Raw genomic sequence first — 2,500 nt, 5'->3', positions numbered from 1 at the left:
TGAAGGGGGTCCAGGAGAGGGTCTGTGATGGCTTTGAGGTGTGCCAGGAGCAGGCGCTCAAAAGACTTCATTACCACAGATGTAAGGGCGACCGGTCTGTAATCATTTAGTCCTGTTGGCCTTAGCTTTTTGGGCACAGCGATGATGGTGGAGGACTTGAGACAGGCTGGTACATGGCATGTCTCCAGGGAGGTGTTAAAGATGTTGGTGAACACCGGAGACAGCTGGTCAGCGCAGTGCCTGAGGGTGGCTGGAGAGACAGAGTCCGGCCCGGCTGCTTTGCGTGGATTCTGCCTCTTGAAAAGCCCATTAACTTCTCCCTCCTGAAAGGAGAGAGTCGTTTCTGTAGTATGGGTGGGGGATGGGGCCTCTTGGGTGGGAAGGGGTGGTTCAGGACAGTCCAATTGTCTTTCAAATCTACGGTAGAACTCGTTCAGGTCGTTGGCTAGGCGGGAGTCGTTAGTGGTGTGGGGCGCTCTGGGTTTGTAGTTGGTGATGTGCCTGAGCCCTTTGGCAGACAGAAGCAGCGTCGTTAGTAGAGAACTGGTGTTTTAGTGTCTCTGAGTACAGTCGTTTAGCCTCTCTCACCGCTTTGCTAAACCTGTTCTTCGACTCCTTGAATCTGTCTCTATCCCCACTCCTAAACGCTTCCTCCTTCTCCAACCTCAACCTTTTGAGCTTTGCTGAGAACCAGGGCTTGTTGTTGTTAAAGTTCACCCTGGTACGTGTTGGGATACAGCAGTCCTCACAGAAGCTGATGTACACAGCCTCTGTGAGTTCATCCAGACTATTGGTAGCAGTCGTGAACATATCCCAGTCAGTACAGTCTAAGCACGCCCGCAAATCTTCCACAGCCTCACTGGTCCACTGTTTAGATGTCCTCACAGCAGGTTTACAGAGTTTTAGTTGCTGCCTGTATGCACGAATCAGGTGGACCAAGGGAGTTCTGTGCGAGCCGAACAGCCCCGTGACCCACAAGAGAAACATCCCCGCCAAATTCGAGCGTTTGACGGGGTCTATCCGTGAAAAAATATTCACGTTTTTGAGTGCACATGCATTTCTGCTGCAAATGCCTCTGGAAGTTTCATGCCGTTCGTATGCCAATTGTGGCAACACGAAAATGACCCGTTTTCCCATTCCGAGGGATTTCTGTGCGACCCTAACAGCCCCGTGAGCCACAAGAGACACATCCCCGCCAATTTCTAGCGTTTCACGGGGTCTATCCGTGAAAAATATAGACGTTTTTGAGTGCACATGCATTTCTGCTGCAGATGCCTCTGGAAGTTTCATGCCGTTCGTACGCAATGTGGCAACACGAAAATGACCCCTTTTCCCATTCCGAGGGATTTCTGTGCGACCCTAACTAACAGCGCCCGTGAGCCACAAGAGAGACATCCCCGCCAATTTATAGCGTTTCACGGGGTCTATCCGTGAAAAATATAGACGTTTTTGAGTGCACATGCATTCCTGCTGCAAATGCCTCTGGAAGTTTCATGCCGTTCCTATGCAATGTGGCCACACAAAAATGACCCGTTTTCCCATTCCGAGGCATTTCTGTGCGACCCTAACAGCCCCGTGAGCCACAAGAGAGACATCCCCGCCAACTTCTAGCGTTTGACGGGGTCTATGCGTGAAAAATATTAAAATTTTTGAGTGCACGTGCCTTTCTGCTGCAAATGCCTCTGGAAGTTTCATGGCGTTCCTATGCAATGTGGCAACACGAAAATGACCCCTTTTCCCATTCCGAGGGAGTTCTGTGCCACCCTAACAGCCCCGTGAGCCACAAGAGACACATCCCCGCCAATTTCTAGCGTTTCACGGGGTCTATCCGTGAAACATATAGAAGTTTTTGAGTGCACATGCATTCCTGCTGCAAATGCCTCTGGAAGTTTCATGCGGTTCGTACGCAATGTGGCAACACGAAAATGACCCGTTTTCCCATTCCCAGGGATTTCTGTGCGACCCGAACAGCCCCGTGAGCCACAAGAGACACATCCCCGCCAATTTCTAGCGTTTCACGGGGTCTATCCGTGAAAAATATCAATTTTTTTTTGACTGCACATGCATTTCTGCTGCAAATGCCTCTGGAAGTTGCATGCGGTTCGCATGCAATGTGGCGACACGAAAATGACCCGTTTTCCCATTCCGAGGGATTTCTGTGCCACCCTAACAGCCCCGTGAGCCACAAGAGAGACATCCCCGCCAATTTCTAGCGTATCACGGGGTCTATCCGTGAGAAATATTCACTTTTTTGAGTGCACATGCATTCCTGCTGCAAATGCCTCTGGAAGTTTCATGCGGTTCGTATGCAATGTGGCGACACGAAAATGACCCGTTTTCCCATTCCGAGGGATTTCTGTGCCACCCTAACAGCCCCGTGAGCCACAAGAGAGACATCCCCGCCCACTTCTAGCGTTTCACGGGGTCTCTCCGTGAAAAATATCACATTTTTTGAGTGCACATGCATTCCTGCTGCAAATGCCTCTGGAAGTTTCATGCG

Source organism: Petromyzon marinus, unplaced genomic scaffold (assembly GCF_048934315.1).
Source record: "Petromyzon marinus isolate PM22_M1 ecotype Great Lakes invasive population unplaced genomic scaffold, UKy_Petmar_22M1.pri1.0 PM_G_Scaffold_6, whole genome shotgun sequence".
Taxonomy (NCBI): Eukaryota; Metazoa; Chordata; class Hyperoartia; order Petromyzontiformes; family Petromyzontidae; genus Petromyzon; species Petromyzon marinus.
The sequence above is the reverse complement of the archived record's forward strand: the minus strand, read 5'-3'. Positions refer to the sequence as shown.